Here is a 14,214-nt window from a genome sequence, read left to right on the forward strand (position 1 = left end):
ATAATTTCCGAAATTTGGTAGGCCATTTGTTTGTCAACTACAGATAGATACATGTAGCTTCTCTTCTGTCGTAACTTTCTGCCCTAGAAGACTAAATAAAGTAGACAGAATAATGTCTTACATCGATAGAATGAAAGCATTAGTAATCTAGTTGACATCGGTTAGGTCTGTTTAACTTCAGCTGACCTCTCCCGTGTCAGTGTCCCAAATGTGTAATTCGCACTCCGACCTGTGAAAGGCAGCAATACACCACAAATCGTCTAGTCTGCTGGAAAGCTTCAAGAAGTTTTTATATGTCCGGTATTTTTTCTTGTATTAGTTAGCGACGACATTCGCCGCTCTCTGCTCTACAGTACTGGATTACAACGCCCATTACACCAGGAAAACTGTTGTAATGAACACTTATGAGTGTGGTGGGCTGAATTGTCTGGACTTTACTACCTTAAATAATACTTTTAAGATCAATTGGATAAAACAATTCCTAAGAAGACCCACTTCTATGTGGAATTGTATTCCTTATCATGTCTTCTCTACTTTTGGTGGCCTTAACTTCATGTTGGTTTGCAATTATAATATTGACAAAGTTCCAGTGAAACTTTCTGCTTTTCATCGGCAGGGTTTCCGATCATGGTCCTTAATTTATAAGCATAATTTTTCTCAACACAGATATTATATATAGAATAATCAGGACATATTGTATAAAAGTACTTATTTGTTTTTAGAATATTGGTTCCGAAATAATATCCTATTGGTGAGCCAACTGGTAAATGCAGGGGGTCTTTTACTCAGTTATAAAGAATTCTTATCACTTTGCCAGGTCCCTGTAACACCTAAAGATTTTGCAATTGTTTTAGATGCCATTCCCTCAGGTGTTGCTTTATTATTCAGAAACGTGTCAAGACCTGACCCTCGGAGCCTACCTTCCATTTGTTTCTCTTTTGATCCATTCAACAACAGAACGATACGAACCTTGTTTCAGCAGGATGTTGTATACCTTATATCCTGCCTTATTGGAAAGGATTTATTGATATTGTAGCGACCCACACAGACAGCTGTGTGTTTTGTGTCAGGCTATTAGTTGGTTGTAATGTACTAACCAGTACCCAGTGTTCGCGGGGTCCGACATGCCAAATAACCTGCTATCTGCCAATCATTGGAATGCCTGGAATGTTCTGATGCCAGGCATCCTGGTGGTTGGCGGAGTGGTGTGGAGGGGGGTTGGGCAGGGGGATGGAGCATTGGAAGTTAAGACCAGGTTTAGTCATTGTTCTTTCTCTTACGTCTGGGCTTCACAAGAGAAGGTTACGGTTGGTTTGTGGGGTATCTTTCATTTATTTGGCGTGGGCTATGGCCAAACAGTAGCCTGTGTAAAGTTGGGTTAATTGTAACTGTCAATTCGTAAACTCAATCCTCTGTCTGGACAGTTGTTCCTTTATGATCTAGTCAGGTCATTACATTGGTGTCAGAAGTAAAAACGTTGAGAAAAGTTAGCCAGCAAGCTAGTTGACTTCTATGGCTAGCTACCGTAGGTGAGAACGGGGGTTGAAAATGCTTCCGAAATCCGAAAGTGAAGGTGGAGGTAGGGGACGATTATGGCCAAGAAGATGCATGTGCTTCCTGGGCCTGGCCTCGTACTACAGGAGGTTTGTACGGGGCTTCTCAAGCGTCTCTGCTCCACTGAACCGCCTGCTGCCGAAGGACAAGGCCTTCACTTGGACAGTGGAGTGTGACGAGGCCTTCAACACCCTCAAACGTGCACTGATCAAGGCAGCCGTGCTCGCCCCCCCTGACCTCACCTTGCCCTTTATCCTGGACACAGACCCGAGCAATGTGGGCATGGGTGGGGTGCTGGCCCAGGTGGGGCCAGAGGAGAGAGTGGTGGCGTACTTCAGCAAAACATTTGACAAACATGAGCTGTGTCACCCGGCGGGAGCTCTTGGCTGTTGTGGATTCCGTCAAACACTTCAAGTACTACCTGGGTGGCCTGCCCTTTACTGTAAGGACTGACCACTCTGCTCTCCAGTGGCTCATGTCTTTCAGAGAGCCAGAGGGGCAGGTGGCACGCGGGATGGAGGAGCTTCAGCCGTATGACTTCACAGTGGTGCACAGGGCAGGGGCACGCCACTCCAACGCCGACGCAATGTCCCGTCAGCCCTGTACTGCAGACGGCTGCCACCACTGTGAATGGAGAGAGGGACGGGAGAGAGAGCTGTGTGCAGAGGAGGGGGTCTGTGCCACAGTATGTCGGGCGAGCGGGCCTGTCTGCTGTGAGCTGCAGACTGTCGACGTGGCTGAATGGGGACAGCAGCAGGGACGGGACACAGACCTACAGCAGCAGGGACGGGACACAGACCTACAGCCAGTGCTACAGTGTGTTGGGCGAGCGGGCGTGTCTGCTGTGAGCGGCGAGAGGGACGGGAGAGAGAGCTGTGTGCAGACGAGGGGGTCTGTGCCACAGTATGTCGGGCGAGCGGGCCTGTCTGCTGTGAGCTGCAGACTGTTGACGTGGCTGAATGGGGACAGCAGCAGGGACGGGACACAGACCTACAGCAGCAGGGACGGGACACAGACCTACAGCCAGTGCTACAGTGGGTAGAGGAGCATGTGAGGCCACCATGGGAAGAGGTGAAAGAGCTCTCACTCGCGACCAAAGTGTTGTGGTCAAAGTTTAGCCATTGTTCTTTCTCTTACGTCTGGGCTTCACAAGAGAAGGTCACGGTTGGTAAGTGGGGTATCGTTCATTTATTTGGCGTGGGCTACGGCCAAACAGTAGCCTGTGTAAAGTTGGGTTAATAAACCGTCAATCGCCTCCCGGGTGGTGCAGTGGTCTAAGGCACTGCATCGCAGTACTAGCTGTGCCACCAGAGATTCTGGGTTCGAGCCCAGGCTCTGTCGTAGCTGGCCGTGACCGGGAGGCCCATGGGGCTGCTCACAATTGGCCCAGCGTCGTCTGGGGTTAGGGAGGGTCTCCTCGCGCACTAGCGACTCCTGTGGCGGGGCGGGCGCAGTGCACGCTGACCAGGTCGCCAGGTGTACGGTGTTGCCACCGACACATTGGTGCTGCTGGCTTCCGGGTTGGATGTGCATTGTGTCAAGAAGCAGCGCGGCTTGGTTGGGTTGTGTTTCGGAGGACGCATGGCTCTCGACCTTCTCCGTACGGGAGTTGCAGCGATGAGACAAGACTGTAACTACTACCAATTGGATACCACAAAATTGGGGAGAAAAAAGGGCTACATTTAAAAATAAAAATAAACCGTCAATTCGTAAACTCAATCCTCTGTCTGGACAATTGTTAGTTTATGATCTAGTCAGGTCATTACAATAATATCTGTTGGAGAATAAATTGGATGTTGTCACACACATACTTAAGGATGTTTTCTTTAAAATTATTAATAAACATCAACTCAAATTGTACCTTTTCTTTTTTGGCATTGTATTCATGCAAGACATCAGTAGATTTATAACTGAACACATGTATGAAGATTTTACCCTATTGTGGAGAGATGTACTGCTTGGATTCTTTACCTGCGATAGAAATAAGCTGAAACAGTTTTATGTAATTCATTTCATTATTCTTTTGGCCAAATTTTATAGTCAGAAATGTAAATTTACAAACATAACACCACATTTTCTTACCTTACAAAAAGAAACTGAACTGTTTTTACGATAATTAAATACTCTATAAACCAAAAAGCTGTTAGAATTCTACGTGTATGTCCCTTAAGCTCCTTGCGTAATGTGATATTGTCCTTTGTATATTATTTATATATCTTCTGTATATGTTAGGATGGTAACGTTATAATAATTAAGGATGAAGCGTGAATTCATGCCAGGAATAATACGTGTAAAGTTTTGATTTCCTCCCTTCTGTAATAAGCAGCCAATGAGGTATTTTTCCTTTATTCATGTGTTTAATCTAAAACTGTTATAGCTCCGGCTAAACTGTTTATGTATGTAAGCACTTCAGAGTTATATCAAGCTAATAAGTCACTCGTAAAACAAAAAGGTTTTAAGAGTGTGCTTAACTGTATTTTCATTTACTTTATAGTTCTCATGGAAGGTGATCATTCTGACTAAAACTACAGAATAAAGCCGCCAGTTAAAATCAAGGAACGGTTGTGCTCGTGGTTACTGGAGGAAGCTACATTTTGTGTTCCCAAATGTACTTCATGTATTGATTTGTTGTTAATAAAAAATACATATATATAAAAATAGTGGATTAAAAGGGGGCGCTCACGATGGCGGCATGAGAGGGCGTAACATAGCAGCTGGGGAACAATTTTAGGGTTTACTTACAAAGTGTATCATTTTAGGCTGCAGTTGCAAAAAAATATCTAGCCATACAATGAGCAATTTTGATTTTTTTTGGGGGGGGGGGGGCGATATCCAACGAACAAGCTAGCTTTCGAAAAGTTTCAGCATGTTTAGCTAACATTAGCTAGCTAACATCTTCATAGCTAGTAGCATGGAATCAGGACATAACCAAGCTGTTGCTGAGGTAATGGATGTGGAAACTTCCAAGGAGAAAAGAGGCATTGTTGAAACTCACTCATATGCTTGCAGTGTAAAAACGAGGGGTGAATGTGATTCATACCAGAATACCCCAACCAAGGATCAACTTCCAAAGAAGCTGAGAAGTGAACCATCACTGAGCCAGCTACAGGACAACATCGTCCGCATCCTCACGGTTAAAATCAAAGAGCGCAGATGACATCATGGATTTGGTGTAAAAGAACACTATCAGCATCGATAACCTACATTGATTTCAATGCTGATGAAGTAAACACTCTGAAGCAGCAGAACGCAACATTGAAAACTAAGGTTGCAAAGCAGAAGAAACTTACTGAAATGTGGAATGGAATGGAATCGCAGAAAGATCTGACGAGAACATCAAAGCAAAAAGAGGGGGAGTGCATACTTTGTGGGAGCCAAGGCTTTTGTTAATGTAAGGAGTTATGGAAGGGAAATTCGCGCTGGCGCCTAGCTTGATGACTACTGGATTTACCAAGTGAGTGGTACAGGACGGATTTTTATTTGCAACTGGTAAAAGGTTGTATTTCTTGAGGAAAGAGCATTATTTGTGTGAGTCAAGCTTTTTATATATGTTTTTATTGCAGGGAAATTCGCACTGACACTTAATGTTAGCTTGATGGCTATTCGTTTTACCAATCTATGGCGCAATGTTATTTTCAATTGTATAAAAATATATATACTTTAGGTCTACCACCTGCGTGGGCAAAGGACTCTTTATTTGCAACTAGTAAGAACGTTTCATTTTGTGAGACCCCGGTTCATGTGAATGCATACAAGTTTAATATTCTTCATATAGTCACTGTGATAGTACATGTCAATTTCTGTTTTTTTTCTATTAATGTCAGGAGAATCCGTAATATTTTTTTAAAGGAAATCTTTATTTTTGTATTATAAGGGTAAGAGTGGCGACTTTTACTTCATTCGAGAAACTCATGCCTGTTCCACAGATACTGCGTTTTGGAAGTGGCAATGATATATGGCTTTCATTTGGTACCAATCTGTCAGCAGGTGTCGCTATTTTAAAAGGCAACTTTAAGAGTAATATACTGACTGAGTCATGAAGCAGATAATACAGGGAGATGGATTATGCCATAGGTAGATGTCAAGTAACTGTATGTTATTTAGAGACATTGAGAGGAAAATAAGTCCAATTATGTCTAAATTTTCATTGGCCAAAGTAATATAAGGTGAAGATTTTAATACAGTAGTACATGATAATCTAGATAGATGGCTTCCTAAGGAAAGCAATTCTGTTTGTGAGATAAGGAATATATGTCTAAGGTTAGGTGTTCCAGATATTTGTAGACATAAGAAACCAGATAAATCTTTGGTACTCCATGTAAACATAATCTTATCTATACAATCCCATACTGATTTTTGGCTGATATCTGAAGATATGGCTGACAAGGTTGATACAGTCTCAATTGAACCAAAGATTTTAACAGACCACAAAGGGATTTCAATAAAGATAAATATGCATGGTTTGACAACAAAAAAAAAGTTAAAGGTTACTGGAAATTGAATAAGACTTTACTATAAAATTAAGTATTTAAGATCGAAGTAGCAGGAATTGTTGATTTAAATATTGGAATCGTGTCTGTGTTATGAATATGTTTGGAAGTTACTGGGAGCTAATGAAATTTGATATAAAGCTTTTGGCTATTTGAATGGGGAAAGAAATTGCTTTTCCGAGCGAGAGAATATGACATCATAAAGGGAATAATGGATTATACAAAAAAAACTAATAACTAATCAAGAGTTACTGGAGTTATCATCACCTCAAATGCAGTTAGACTTTATCTACGAGGAAAAGGCCGGGGAGCGTTTGTAAGATCAAGACTAAAATGGATAGAAGAGGGAGAGAAAAATACAAAGTATTTCTTTAATTTAGGGAAAAAAGGGCAAAATTACTTACATATGTAAATAAATGATCAATAATACTCCCAATAAAAATCCAAAATAAATCTCTCAGCATGTTGCCCAGTTTTATCAGAACCTGTATACATCAGCCCAGTTAACTTCCAATACAGATCCTTTCCTTTGACAATGTAGCAAACATTCCTAACAAGATACAGTATGTGTATTTGTGCCAACAGTCAGTGGAAGTGTTGTAGCAGTTTAAGTGTTTGATGGTTATGCGAATGCAAATTGAGCATCTCCTTTGACACTGTCTGTTCTGCAAATGTATGTGTTACTGATGAGTGGCAATGCAAAGAGGTCATTGTACATTTTCCAGTAATTGAATGGCAACTTGTTGCTGTGAATTTGTAAGTTCTTAACTGGAAATCATTTGTCAGTAAGTTATTGTACAATTCACAAAAACTTAGTGGCAAAACGTTTGCCATTAACCTACAGGTGTCTTGCTGACTCTAGCAATACATGCAGGTAACCTACTGTGCCTTCCCTGAGTCTTCTGTTTACAGCATGCAACGTTACTTGCTAATTCGCAGCATACCGTAGCAGTGGCAGCCTATCAGAATATTGAAGGTGTGGCATTCAGCTACTTGTAGCTCTTTTTGGTCTCCCAAGAAAGGGGATGCCATCCCAGTGAATGTGCTCAATTGGATTCTGTTCATAAACAATAAGGTTGTAGAGTGTCAGTTCTCCAGCCTTGTTAAAGAAACCAGATAAATCTTTGGTACTCCATGTAAACATAATCTTATATATACAATCCCATACTGATTTCTGGCTTATTTTCCCTTCATAAGGTCATGTTATACCAAAGAGCTGTTCACTATTTCATTTATAGCTGTTCACTGTCGTTGTAATAGTCACTTCCCTGACAAACCAGTCAGTGAGTCTAGTCAGTGAGTTGACATATTACATACGATCAATTACAGCCAAATTTACAATAACTGACTTGCAGCTAGTTGAAATTAAGTTATTGAAAATCAAACATGAACTTTCTGGTAACCCGCTGCCATTAAGCTACTGTAAAAGGCACATTAAAACCCCGTAACAGTGCAGCTCTTGATTGTCACAAGTTCTTACCAGGGCCGACGCCAAAACAAATCAGTAGAGGCTGTTGAGAAGCTTCTTGGACCTAGACTTGGTGCTCCGGCACCGCTTGCTGTGCGGTAGCAGAGAGAACAGTCTATGACTAGGGTGGCTAGAGTCTTTGACAATTTTTAGGGCCTTCCTCTGACACCGCCTGGTACAGAGGTCCTGGATGGCAGGAAGCTTGGCCCCGGTGATGTACTGGGCCGTACGCCCTCCTTAGTGCCTTGCGGTTGTCATGTTATTACACTAAATTATCCGCACATGCACCCTAAAACGGTACCGACCAGCACCATGTGAATTCCTTTCTGTACCTCTGAAGGTACCTTATGTTAATGAGATTTTTGTAAACCAGGGAACAACACTCTACTGTAACCGTACTCCTCTTTTTTTAGAGTGGTATGTTCTTAGTATCAAATAAATATCTGGTGGCACGTCTGAGACGTTAATCCACTCCCGACCAAAAGGTTGCAAGTTCAAATCCAGAGAGCATTTGTGCACACTTAATGTCAAGTGTACTGAGCACTGCTACTTCTTTGTTGGTGTTTTCAGATAGTCACATAATTACTGACCTGATTCTGGGCAACTTTTAGAAATGTATTCTTGACAATAAACTTGTGTCCGATCTCTGTCATGGCCACAGACCAGGTGGTGTAGCAGGAAATTCCGATCGCTGGCATCCCCCTTACGGAAAAACCACATGACTTTACATGTGGAAAATCACATGATTTGTTTTCAGAACACATCACGTGACATTTCACATGTGAAATCGTTTGATTGCATGTTTAAGAATTTCTCACAACATTGGTTCTACCAGTCGTCAGGACGTCATGGGATGGTCCTTAATGGTCTCAATCCATCCCAAACCATTATAAGCAAAGTAATGAAATGTTTTTTTTAAAGTTAGAGGTTCACTGTTCAGCTAAAGTATGAACTCACGTGGGATTTGAACTCACAATCTCAAGTGCACTGTACTTTCTTCTGTGCCACAAAATCTATAGCATTCTTATACACATTCATTACATATAATACATCTCTGCACTTTGCAAAAGAGAGGCATTGATATATTTTTTAAATGTAACTATGTAAGTCAGCTAAGAACAAATTATTAATAACAATGACGGCCTGCACCGGCCACACCCAGAGGACTTTGGGTCCAATTGTGCACCGCCCTATGGGACTTCCAATCATGGCCGGTTGTGATACAGCCTGGAATCGAACCACTGCGTTTTATGTTTAGTTGTCTAATGATGGTGGGACATAATATTCTGTATAGTTGTCTAATGATGGAGGGACATAATATTCTGTATAGTTGTCTAATGATGGAGGGACATAATATTCTGTATAGTTGTCTAATGATGGAGGGACATAATATTCTGTATAGTTGTCTAATGATGGAGGGACATAATATTCTGTATAGTTGTCTAATGATGGTGGGACATAATATTCTGTATAGTTGTCTAGTGATGGAGGGACATAATATTCTGTATAGTTGTCTAATGATGGAGGGACATAATATTCTGTATAGTTGTCTAATGATGGAGGGACATAATATTCTGTATAGTTGTCTAATGATGGAGGGACATAATATTCTGTATAGTTGTCTAATGATGGAGGGACATAATATTCTGTATAGTTGTCTAATGATGGAGGGACATAATATTCTGTATAGTTGTCTAATGATGGAGGGACATATGTTCTGTTTCAATGTTATGCCTCAATCACTTTGAGAAAATATTATATTTATCTTGAATTTATTTTTTAACAAAGCTGAGCTTCACTTTGAATTCCAAAGTGTAGGAATACAGGTGAAAATTGTTATGGACACAGACATAGTGTTGTAGTGGCAAGATTGAAATGCTGTGAACCAATAAGTTGTGAGTTCAAAACCAGAGGACAAGGTTGAAAAATAATTTCTGTGATATCATTTGATTTTTCTGTAGGGACGGTTTATTAATTGTCTATTGAATTATGTTGTGATTGTTTCCCATTTGTGTTTTTCTATTCAGATTAACGATGATGAGGAACCCATGGAGGACAACCAACACACACACACACTGTGTGCCTTATTTGATAATTTAATACAATGCCTGTTTTATATATTTGGGGGGTTTTAAAAGGCAATCCCACCAAATTAATGCATGTCTATTGACTGTTCAGTGATGAGCAAATTGGTAAACTGAAGCAAAGATCATACCCCAAGACAAAACCTCTGTGGTTAATGGTAATAGTGAGCGATTAGCATGTCTTGGGGGTATGATCTTTGACCCTCTGTAACATTCTCACTCATCATGGTGTGGCGGGGTAGCCTAGTGGTTAGAGTGTTGGACTAGTAGCTGGAAGGTTGCAAGTTTAAACCCCTGAGCTGACAAGTTACGAATCTGTCGTTCCTTCCCACTGTTCCTAGGCCGTCAAATAAGAATTTAACTGACTTGCCTAGTTAAATAAATAATTTATTCAGGGTTATCATTGTTGTATCCCTTGTCAGTGGAGTCATTAGGCCTTGGCTTCCAATGCTGTTTTTGATGGTAAAAGAAAAATGTCAGTCTGCGTTTCAATAAACACACATCATTTGCATTATAGAGTTCTTTAAAAAAAAATGTTTTACTGACCAATTCTTTAATAATTAAATATACTGCGCTTGGTAGTAGCAGGCACTGCAAGAAGCCCCTGGAGTGACACGGTGTCCGCTGTGATTGGTCGAGATATCACCACGCGGTGGACTACAACGTCCCTTGACCCCACCCCTACAGCACCGGGAAGATGTAAACGTCATCACTCAGAAAAACGCCTGTCACTCAGTTAGTCTGCTGCATAGCATTAGTGCTCAGCATCCTTAGGCTATTGGGTCAGAGTTATTTAATTGTATATTTAGTGAATGAGCAAGATAAGGGTGTTGATATAAATCATGATATTAGGAAAAGTGTTCATTTCTAGCGAGTGTATTTGATTTGAGTTTCGTTTCTTGGCTGATTAGCTATTGGCTGGCTAGCTAGCTGAGATTGAAGAGATGAGAACGTTTGCTGATTGAATCACATATATTTTGACCGTGACACAGTGCCCCCCTGTGGACTGAAGCTGAACTTTACTACAACATATTTAACCCTGTTTGAAATGTGTAATGTTGAGGTGGGAGAACTGACGGTGTTCCCCTGCCAGAATTCACCCGTTCGTGTAAACGCGCACGCACTCAATTCTTCATTGCTGCGACTTGCCTGCTAGTTGAGAATTCTGATCAAATTAGGCAGCGTTTCATTTGATTTTTTAAGTCGGTTTGATCGCGGAGGAGGCACTTGTAATGTCTGCAGTTTTCGGTTTGGCTATTTGTTTCAAGTGTATTAGTCTATCTATAAATCTCTTTGCCAAAATTCGTCATGTCTTATTCGACTAGTAGTTGTTCTGAAATGTTTATTGCTTGCCTACATTTTACTCCCTCTATGCGTAATACACATACATGAATTATTCATTTCGTTTGACGTGAAGTTTGTTCTATAGAAAGTATTTGACTCTGGTGTGTGCCACAGAAAGTATTTGACTCTAACCACAAAATTAAGGAAATTAGAAGGGAGAGGGGGGAGGACTTCGGCAAGGCTATTTTCTTGCCTGTCGAAATTCTCAGCCCCCCCTTCCATCTTGGGACTGCAAGAAAATGGCTTTATTACTTTCCTTAATCTTGTGGTTGTTTTTAAAAAAAAATTTTTTTATTCACAATAGCTACTTAATTGTTCTACTGTTGCATTATTGAGAGGTTAACCTGCTAGTAAGCATTTCATTGCACTGTGTACACTGAGCATACAAAACATTAAGAACACCTGCTCTTTCCAAGACATAGAAAGACCAGATGAAAGCCATGATCCCTTGTTGATGTCACCTGTTAAATCCACTCCAATCCGTGTAGATGAAGGGGAGGAGACAGGTTAAAGAAGGATTTTTAAGCCTTGGGTCAATTGAGACATGGATTGTGTATGTGTGCCATTCAGAGGGCGAATGGGAAAGACAAAAAATGAAAGTGCCTTTGAATGAGGTATGGTAGTAGATGCCAGGAGCACCAGTTTGTGTCAAGAACAGCAAAGCTACTGGGTTTTTCACGCTCAAAAGTTTCCTGTGTGTATCAAGAATGATCCACCACCCAAAGGACATCCAGCCAACTTAACACAACCGTGGGAAACATTGGAGTCCTCATGGGCCAGCATCCCTGTGGAATGCTTTATACACCTTGTAGAATCCATGCCCCAACAAATTGAAGCTGTTCTGAGGGCAAAAAAAGGATGCAACTCAATATTAGGAAGGTGTTCCTATTGTTTGGTATACTCCTCCATATTATCATGTGCGTATGACAAATAAACAAAGTTGAACTTAGAAGGAAAGGAGGAGGTTAGCCAGAAAGGCAGGGGAAAGATGGCCAGCTTTGTGGTGAGATTGTAGGTGAACACATTGAAAATACATAGGCACTTAAATGATGTGTTCTCAAATGTTATGTACTCTAAAAGTCTCATATTAGCTGGTAGAACTGATGAAATGGAATGAATCATAGATGTCTTATAACCTATTCCATTCTACAGGTAATTGGTTTTGGCTCATGTCTCTTTATATTCATATATTTACAGTACCAGTCAAAAGTTTGAACACACCTTCTCATTCAAGGGGTTTTCTTTATTTTCTACATTGTATAATAATACTGAAGACATCAAAACTATGAAATAACACATATGGAATCATGTGGTAACCAAAAAAGTGTTAAACAAATGAAAATATATTTTATTGCATTTCAATTAACAGGTGTGCCATGTTAAAAGTTAATTTGTGGAATTTATTTCCTTAATGCGTTTGAGCCAATTAGTCATGTTGTGACAAGGTAGGGGGGTGGTATACAGAAGATACAGTAGCCCTATTTGGTGAAAGACCAAGTCCATATTATGGCAAGAACAGCTCAATAAGCAAAGAGAAACGACAGTCCATCATTACTTTAAAACATGAAGGTCAGTCAATGCGGAAAATCTCAAGAACTTTGAGTGCAGAGGATAAGTTCATTAGAGTTACCAGCCTCAGAAATTACAGCCCAAATAAATGCTTCACAGAGTTCAAGTAACAGACACATCTCAACATCAACTGTTCAGAGGAGACTGTGTGAATCAGGCCTTCAAGGTCAAATTGCTGCAAAGAAACCACTACTAAAGGACACCAATAATAAGAAGAGACTTGCTTGGGCCAAGAAACACGAGCAATGGACATTAGACTGGTGTAAATCTGTCCTTTGGTCTGATAAGACCAAATGTGATTTTTTTTGTGAGACGCAGAGTAGGTGAACAGATGATCTCCGCAAGTGTGGTTCCCTCCGTGAAGCATGGAGGAGGTGGTGTGATGGTGCTTTGCTGGTGACACTGTCTGTGATTTATTTAGAATTCAAGGCTCACTTAACCAGCATGGCTACCACAGCGTTCTGCAGCAATATGCCATACCATTTGGTTTGGTTAGTGGGACTTTCATTTGTTTTTCAAAAGGAAAGTGACACAACACATCTCCAGCCTCTCCAGGCTGTGTAAGGGCTATTTGACCAAGAAGGAGAGTGATGGAGTGCTGCACCGGATGACCTGGCCTCCACAATCACCCGATCTCAACACAATTGAGATGGTTTGGAATGAGTTGGACCGCAGAGTGAAGGAAAAGCATCCAAGAAGTGCTCAGCATATGTGGGAACTCCTTTAAGACTGTTGGAAAAGCATTCCCGGTGAAGCTGTTTGAGAGAATGCAGGGAGTGTGCAAAGCTGTCAAGGCAAAGGGTGGCTACTTTGAAGAATCTAAAATCTATTTTGATGTGTTTAACACTTTTTTGCTTACTACATGATTCCATATGTGTTATTTTATAGTTCACTATTATTCTACAATAAAGAAAAAACCTTGAATGAGTGGGTGTCCAAACTTTTGACTGGAACTGTATATTATACACTGGGTATACAAAACATTAAGAACACCTGCTCTTTCAAATCAAATTTTATTGGTCACTTACACATGGTTAGCAGATGTTATGTTTCTAGTTCCAACAGTGCAGCAGAATCTAACAGGTCATTTCTAACAATTCCACAACAAAACCCAATATCTAACTAATTCCACAACAAAACCTAATATCTAATAATTCCACAACAAAACCCAATATCTAACAAATTCCACAACAAAACCTAATATCTAACAAATTCCACAACAAAACCTAATATCTAATAATTCCACAACAAAACCTAATATCTAACAAATTCCACAACAAAACCTAATATCTAATAATTCCACAACAAAACCTAATATCTAACAAATTCCACAACAAAACCTAATATCTAACAAATTCCACAACAAAACCTAATATCTAATAATTCCACAACAAAACCTAATATCTAACAAATTCCACAACAAAACCTAATATCTAACAAATTCCACAACAAAACCTAATATCTAACAAATTCCACAACAAAACCTAATATCTAATAAATTCCACAACAAAACCCAATATCTAACAAATTCCACAACAAAACCCAATATCTAACAAATTCCACAACAAAACCTAATATCTAATAATTCCACAACAAAACCCAATATCTAACAAATTCCACAACAAAACCCAATATCTAACAAATTCCACAACAAAACCTAATATCTAATAATTCCACAACAAAACCCAATATCTAACAAATTCCA

General features: G+C 40.3%; 1 long non-coding RNA gene across 1 annotated transcript; it reads left to right on the forward strand.

Annotated features, from left to right (window-relative positions):
* The first annotated feature begins 4,221 nt into the window (after positions 1–4,221).
* Positions 4,222–10,898, forward strand: LOC149970355 (uncharacterized). The gene is made up of 2 exons (XR_016493213.1): positions 4,222–5,008; positions 9,540–10,898. It is a non-coding gene; the product is annotated as an uncharacterized LOC149970355 (long non-coding RNA).
* Positions 10,899–14,214: the final 3,316 nt, after the last annotated feature.

Source organism: Oncorhynchus mykiss, chromosome 29 (assembly GCF_057628025.1).
Source record: "Oncorhynchus mykiss isolate SJ-2025 chromosome 29, ASM5762802v1, whole genome shotgun sequence".
NCBI classification, from domain to species: Eukaryota; Metazoa; Chordata; class Actinopteri; order Salmoniformes; family Salmonidae; genus Oncorhynchus; species Oncorhynchus mykiss.